This window comes from Cavia porcellus, unplaced genomic scaffold, assembly GCF_034190915.1.
Source record: "Cavia porcellus strain 051 isolate PalLab524CR breed Dunkin Hartley unplaced genomic scaffold, mCavPor4.1 scaffold_57, whole genome shotgun sequence".
NCBI lineage: Eukaryota > Metazoa > Chordata > Mammalia > Rodentia > Caviidae > Cavia > Cavia porcellus.
In genome coordinates this window covers 3,918,731-3,926,349 of record NW_026947540.1, presented here as the reverse complement: position 1 = coordinate 3,926,349, position 7,619 = coordinate 3,918,731, and positions in this window count along the sequence as shown.

The following is a 7,619-nucleotide window of genomic DNA, read 5'->3' as shown; positions in this document are numbered from 1 at the left end:
AGGGTTAGGGTTTAGGTTTTAGGGATAGGATTGCTGTTAGGGTAGGGTTAGGGTAGGGTTAGGGTTAGGTTTACAGTTAGGGTTAGGGATAGTGTTAGGTTTAGGTTTATGTTTTAGGGTTAGTGTTAGTGTTAGAGTTAGGGTTAGGATTACGGTTAGTTTGGGTCACGGTTAGTGTTAGAGTTACAATTATGTTTGGGTTAGGTTTAGGGTTAGGGTTAGGGTTAGTTTTAGGGTTAGATGTTAGGGATAGGTTTATGGTTAGGGTTAATTTTATGGTTAGAATTTACTCTTAGTGTTAGGTTTAAGGTTACAAGTTAGGTTTAGGTTCAGGGTTAGGGATCATTTTAGGGTTAGGGTTAGTATTATAGGTTAGGGTTAGTGTTAGTCTTATGCTTAGGTTAGGGTTGGGGTTAGGATTAGGGTTACAGTCAGGGTTAGATGTATGTGTTAGGGTTAGTGTTAGGCTTAGGGTTAGGGTTAGGGTTAAGGATATGCGAAGGGTTAGGATTAGGTTTAGAGGTTTGTTTTATGGGTAGGGTTATGGTTAGAATTAGGGTTAGATCGGTGTGCAGAAGAGGGGCTGGGTGTATCTGGGGTGCCTGCATCGGGGTCTCCGTGTTTTTGCAGGACTTTTGATATCTCTGTTAGCAGGGAGGGATCGCAAGTTCCTGAGGCACCGCAGCCTGTGGTGAGTGCTCAGCACACGCTGCCCAAATCTCAGACTGTTCCAGACCCCCCAGGCTCCCGGGAGCGGTGAAGTGGAATAGTGAGTTTGAAGCCTCTAAATCCGCCTCCCCATCCCAGCTGCACTTGGAGAACTGCTGAGCTTCTTACGGGTGGGCAGGCCCACACTATCCCCGGAGCCCAGCCTGTTTTGCTGCCGTGCCTAGCCATCGGTGTTTAGAGGAGGGGCTGGGCAGATCTGGGGTGCCTGCATCGGCCTCTCCATGTGTTTTGAGGACTGTGGATATCTCTGCGAGCAGGGAGGGATCGCAAGTTCCTGAGGCACCATGGCCTGTGAGAGTGCTCAGCACACTCTGCCCAAATCTCAGACTGTTCCAGACCCTCCAGTCATCCAGGTGCAGTGAAGTGGAGCAGTGGGTTTGAGGCCTCTACATCCGCCTCCAAATCGCGGCTGTACTTGGGGAACTGCTGAGCTGACAACGGGTGGGTGGGCCCACACTATCCCCAGAGCCCAGCCTGTTTTGCTGCCTCACCTAGCCATCGGTGTGCAGAGGAAGGGCTGGGCGGATCTGGGGCACCTGCATCGGCCTCTCCGTATGTTTGGAGGACTGTGGATATCTCTGCAAGCAGGGAGGTATTGCAGGTTCCTGAGGCACTGCGGCCTGTGGTGAGTACCCTAATCTGGCTGCAATTGGAGAGCTGTGGAGCTTCCAAGGGGCAGGTGGGGGCACAGTTTTCCTGACGCACAGCTTGTCTGGAAATGCAGAGTTCTGAGCAGGCAGAGGAGGGCCATTGGTTCTGCAGGCCCAGTGGCTTGGGGTAGCGTGGTGCCAGAGACTCAGTACCTGCAAACATAGAAGGGGATTTTCAACAGATCCTGAGGAATCTTTCAAATAACACTTGAAACACAGAAATATAGGAAAATGACAAGAAGAAGACCAAATTACAACCTCAAACCTCCAGCCCATCTCAAGAAACCCTAGGAGCAATGTATATAGAAGAAAATATATGCCATCAGCCTCAAATATTGGACACAATAGCTACTGAAATTGACAAGCAACTCCAGGAAGCTTTAAAGAAATTCAAACTCGAAATAATCTCCCAGATAAAGGAAGAAATGATAAAAGAAATGAAAGAGATTCTGAATATATCTAAAGAAAACACAGATAAAAAATTGGAGGAACTAAACCAAAAGAAAGAATCCCTAGACGAGCAATATAAGAAACAAACAGAATACATAAGGCAGATGCCCAGAGATATACAGGAAATAAAAAACTCCACTGAAAGTTGTAAAAACCGCCTTAATGAAAGTGAAGATAGAATTTCAGACCTTGAAGACATGATTGCAGCTAGTAAACAGGAAAGGAAAGATCTTTTAAAAATAACAAGGAATCAGGAAACAATAATTCAACAACTGCAAGACGATGCAAAGAAGAATAAGAAAAGAATGATAGGGATTAATGAAAAAGAAGCAGACAACATAAAGGATGTCAAGAGGGTATTTAGAGAAGTAATAGCTGAAAATTTCCCAAGCATGAGATCAAAAACTGACATCAGGATCAGTGAAGCATATAGAACTCCAAATAGTTATAACCAAAATAAAACTACACCCAGACATATAATAATCACCATCCCAGAAATCCAAAACAAGAATAGATTATTAAAAGCTGTCAGAGAGAAAAGACAGATCACTTATAAAGGAAAACCTATCAGAATCACAGCAGACTTCTCATAACAAACAATAAAGTTAAAAGAGCATGGAGTGAAGTATTCAAGATCCTAAAGCAAAATGATTTCCAACCTAGACTGATATATCCTGCAAAACTATCATTCAAAATTGATGGTGAAATACAATACTTCCATGACAAAGAACAGCTGAAGAACTTCATGAACACCAAACCAACCCTGCAAAAAATATTGAAAGACAGTTTAGATACACAAAGGAAAAAACCACTAAGCAAAGCAAATAATTAAACAGAACAGAAAGATAAAGATGCAACAGCAGAGAGATAACATTCCTACAATTAACCAGCATTTAACAGTAATAACCATTAATGTAAATGGTCTCAATGCACCAATCAAAAGAAACAGACTAGCAGAATGGATCAAGAAAGAAAATCCAACCATATGCTGTTTGCAGGAAACCCATCTAACCCAGAAGGATACTCATAGACTGAAAGTCAAAGGATGTAAACAATTTTTCATGCAGCAGGAATCCAAAAAAAGGCAGGAGTAGCCATTTTGCTTGCAGACAACGTGAACTTTAAACCAACAATGACCATAAAGGACAAAGAAGGTCACTACATACTCGTTAGGGGAAAACTCCAAAAGGAAGAGATAACTATCTTAAATATATATGCACCAAACTCCAGAGCACCCAGTTATATAAAACAATTATTAACAGAAATGAAAACTCAAATTATCAGGAACACAATTGTAACAGGAGACCTTAATACGCCATTGACACCAAGGGACAGATCAACCAGACAGAAAATGAGCAAAGAAATAACAGAACTGAATCACACCTGTGAACAAATGGGTTTGATAGACATATACAGAATGTTCCATCCAACAACATCAGAATACACATTCTTATCAGCAGTACATGAATCATACTCTAAAATAGACCATATATTAGCTCACAGAACATATTTAAACAAATGCAAAAGAGTTGAAATCATCCCTTGCATGTTATCAGATCATAGCGCTCTGAAATTAGAAAATATTGATAAAAGATACTGCAAAAATCCTGAAAACACATGGAAACTGAATAACACACTCTTGAGTAATCAGTGGGTCACAGAAGAAATTAAAGAAGAAATTAAACAATACCTAAAAGAAAATGAAAATGCAGATACAACTTACCGGAATCTGTGGGATGCAATGAAAGCAGTCCTGAGAGGAAAAGTTATTGCACTGAGTTCCCACATCAGGAAAACAGAATGAATACAAATAAATAACTTGATGCTACACCTCAAACAGCTAGAAAAAGAAGAGCAAGTCAAGCCCAAAGCCAAAAGAAGAGAGGAAATTAAGAAATTCAGAGCAGAAATCAATGCAATGGAGACTAAGAAAACAATCCAAAGAATCAATGAATCAAAGAGTTGGTTCTTTGAAAGAATAAATAAAATCGATAAGCCCATAGCCAACCTTATTTAAAAAAGGGAATAAAAAGTTCAAATTCATGCAATAAGAAATGAAAATGGTGAAATCACTACAGACCCAATAGAAATACAGAAGATCATCAACACCTATTTCGAAAACCTCTACTCCCAAAAGTTTGATAACACAGAAGAAATAGACAGATTCTTAAAAGCATTTGAAGTACCAAAGCTAGATCACGAGGATGTAAAACTGTTGAATAACCCAATCTCTGTTAATGAAATTGAAGATGTAATTAAGTCCTTACCCACCAAGAAGAGCCCAGGCCCAGATGGATTCACTGCAGAATTCTACAAGAAATATAAAGAAGACCTAATGCCGACAATCCTCAAACTATTCAATGAAATTGAAAGGGAAGCAATCCTTCCTAAGTCATTCCTGGAAGCAAATATTACTCTATTACCAAAACGTGAGAAAGACCCAACTAAAAAAGAGAACTACAGACCGATCTCCCTAATGAACACAGAGGCAAAATTCCTCAATAAAATATTGGCAAATAGGATGCAGCAAATTATCAAGAAGATTATACACCATGACCAAGTGGGATTCATCCCAGGAATGCAAGGATGGTTCAACATACACAAATCAATAAGTGTAATCCACCATATCAATAAAGCCAAAAATAAGAATCCCATGATTTCTATAGATGCAGAAAAAGCCTTTGATAAGGTCCAACATTTATTCATGATAAGAACTTTACAGAAAATTGGAATAGATGGTCTTTACCTCAATATAATAAAGGCCATTTATGACAAACCAACAGCCAGCATCATACTAAATGGCCAAAAATTGAAAGCCTTTACTTTAAAAATCAGGCACAAGACAAGGATGTCCTTTATCACCACTCCTATTTAATATAGTACTGGAAGTACTAGCCAGAGCAATTAGGCAAGAAAGAGAAATAAAAGGTTGTAAAGATAGGAAAAGAAGTTAAATTATCATTGTTTCCAGATGACATGATACTCTACATAGAAGACCCCCTAAACTCCATTGAAAGACTCTTAGATACAATAAATAAATTCAGTAATGTGGCTGGATACAAAATCAATACTCAGAAATCAATAGCATTCCTATACACGAACAACAAAATCACAGAGAGGGAAATAAGAGAAACTGGACTATTCACATTAGCAAGCAAAAAAATGAAATATTTAGGAATTACTCTTACAAAAGAAGTGAAAAACTTATACAGTGAAAATTATAATACACTGAAAAAGGAATTTGAGGATGATCTCAGAAAATGGAAAGACATCCCTTGCTCATGGATAGGAAGAACAAACATTGTGAAGATAGCCATTCTCCAAAAATGTTATACAGATTCAGTGCAATCCCAATAGAAATATCATCAACATACCTTATAGATATAGAGAAATCACTCCTAAATTTCATATGGAACCAGAAGAGACCTAGAATCGCAAAGGCAATTCTAAGCAGCAAAGACAAAGCAGGAGGCATCACAATCCCTGACTTGAAATTATACAACAAAGCAACAGTAGTAAAATCAACATGGTATTGGAATCAAAACAGAGCCAAAGATCAATGGAATAGATTAGAAGATACAACCACAACTAAAAACTCACTCAACCACCTTATCTTTGATAACGGAGCCAAGCATGTTCATTGGAAGAATGAAAGTGTCTTTAATAAATGGTGATGGAAAAACTGGCTCTCCATTTGCCAAAAACTAAAGCTAGACCCATGTCTATCACCATGTACCAAATTAAAATCTAAATGGGTCAAAGATCTGAATATTAAAACAGAAACACTAAATCTATTGGAAGACAAATTGGGTAGAAACCTTGGAGACATAGGAGTAAGTAGAAAATTCACGAACAGGACTCAAACCGCACAGGAAATACTTCCCAGAATCAATAACTGGGACCACTTCTTATTAAAAAGTTTCTGCATGCCAAAAGAAATCTCCAGCATAGTGAAAAGAAAACCCACAAACAGGGAAAAGATTTTAGTGAACTCTCTCTCAGACAAGGGACTCTTGTCTAAAACATATAAAGAATTAAAAAAACTCAGACCTCCAAAATTCAAAGATCCAATCCAAAAATGGGCATCTGAGATGAATACGCACTTCTCAAATGAAGAAATGCAAATGGCAAATAAATACATGAAAAAATGCTCATCATCATTGGTCATTAGAGAAATGCAATTTAAAACCACACTGAGATACCATCTCACTCCTGAAAGAATGGCCAGGATCAAGAAAACCAACAACAACAAATGCTGGAGAGGCTATGGGGAAAAAGGAACTCTCCTGCACTGTTGGTGGGGGTATAGACTGGTACAGCCTTTGTGGAGGTCTGTCTAGAGATTTCTCAAGAAGTTGGGATTTGAAATCCCATTTATTCCAGCTATTCCACTTCTAGGCATATTCCCAGAAGAACTGAAAGCATCATACCACAGTGATATATGTGAACCTATGTTTATAGCAGCACAATTTCTAATCGCCAGATCTTGGAAACAACCCAAGTGTGCATCAACTGAGGAATGGATAAAAAAAGTTGTGGTATTTTTATACAATGGAGTATTATTCAGCTATAAAGAAGGATCACTTCGAGATATTTATCAATAAATGGGCGCAGCTTGAGACCATACTCATAAGTGAAATAAATCAATCTCGCATGTGTGAATACCGAATAATTTCCCTAATGTAAGTAATGATTCAAATATATAAAAATATGTGGTAATCATGATTTCCCATTATGTGGCCTTGAAGCCTTATAAAGTTTTCACTTATTAATTGGAAAGGCTTTATTCTGGGCTTCTTGATATGAAAATATTTGAAGCTATAGTATATGAAGTTTTATGCAAATATTTCAAGGAAAAAGACAGACACTATGGTAACTACTATTAAGTCGGCTTATTTGGTGGTGAAGCACTAGATTGCTGAAATAGTCATGCTTTGACCTGTATTGTTATATTGTTATGTCCTGTTTTATCTCAATATCTCCCTTATTCTTTAAAAAAATATTTAGTTATTTATTATGTTTGTTTTAATTGAGGGGAAAAATTAAAAAAATTAGCAGGATATATAATAGTAACTCTTTTTGATTTCCTATTAACTTGTTTTGAAGTCCTGTAATACTCCCACAATCTTGTTTTGACTGATTAGACTCTGTTCCATTCTGTATGATAGTGTCAAGTTTGAGGGTATAGGCAACTACTTTGAAGGCAGTAAGATTCACTAAGATGCCCATTCTTGTTTGACTATTGTCTCCTTTGGAAGTCCTGTAATGTTTACAATGCCTAAGTTTTATTGGTCTTGATCTCTACTGTTTTGTCCAACTTTATAATATCTAATGAGATAGACAATTCTTTTTAAGGAAACAAGAGACACCGTTGATAACCATTGTTGATAGCCTTGTACTCTGTTTTACATCATGTGCTATGTCTATCCTTGGTTTTGACTGACAGCTTTGTTTTGCCATATTTGACTTTATTCTCTCCCCCCCAAAAAAAGTAATAAGAACTAAGGAGTAATAAAATCCAAAATGTGTACATTTTGTTGTAAAAAAAGAGGGGAAAAAAGAGCTCTAACGGATATAACAGCAAATGTGTTTAGGGGTGTTAAATAGCTGACTATATTAATGTTTTTGGATCATTGAACACAGCTGTTTGCAGTCTCTGTTTGAATGTCCACTTTGTATTCTTTGATACTGTGATTTGAGCAACAATTTCTAAGATGACAATATGTAATCTATTAACAGGTAATTTCTTACTGTATTGTTTTTTGTAGTTCTATATTACTTGTACCCTTA